General features: G+C 48.8%; 1 long non-coding RNA gene across 1 annotated transcript; it reads left to right on the forward strand.

The window, feature by feature from the left end:
* The first annotated feature begins 6 nt into the window (after window positions 1-6).
* On the forward strand, window positions 7-449 carry LOC147820442 (uncharacterized). The gene is made up of 3 exons (XR_015436688.1): window positions 7-56; window positions 148-293; window positions 382-449. It is a non-coding gene; the product is annotated as an uncharacterized LOC147820442 (long non-coding RNA).
* The last annotated feature ends 6 nt before the right edge of the window (window positions 450-455 follow it).

Here is a 455-nt window from a genome sequence, read left to right on the forward strand (position 1 = left end):
GTTCAACAACGGTACTGACAGCTGGGTCACTGGCTGGGGCGCAGTCAACGAGGGAGGTGAGTCTGCTTGTTGCTGTAAAACAGTTTTATCAGTCACATAAAGTGTAGGTGGATGCATGAATTGTTTCTCTTCTTGTTGGTCTCTCAGTGTCTTTACCGTTCCCTCAAACTCTACAAGAGGTGGAGGTGCCAGTTCTGGGAAACAGACAGTGTAACTGTCTCAATGGAGTCAGCACAGTCACAGACAACATGATCTGTGCTGGTGTTCTGGCAGGAGGCAAAGACTCATGTCAGGTCAGCTGCTTCTTTTCATTTGTCACTTGTTGGTAAATGTGTTTAGGATTTCCTCGCCGTCTCAGACGTGTCCTCTCCATCTCCTCAGGGTGACTCAGGAGGTCCAATGGTGAGCAAACAGGGCTCCGTGTGGGTCCAGTCTGGAATAGTCAGTTTTGGTTT

The sequence above is a fragment of the Seriola lalandi genome, unplaced genomic scaffold (genome assembly GCF_002814215.2).
Source record: "Seriola lalandi dorsalis isolate HSWRI2012SDOR001 ecotype SW California unplaced genomic scaffold, Sedor1 jcf7180001956786, whole genome shotgun sequence".
Lineage (NCBI taxonomy): Eukaryota > Metazoa > Chordata > Actinopteri > Carangiformes > Carangidae > Seriola > Seriola lalandi.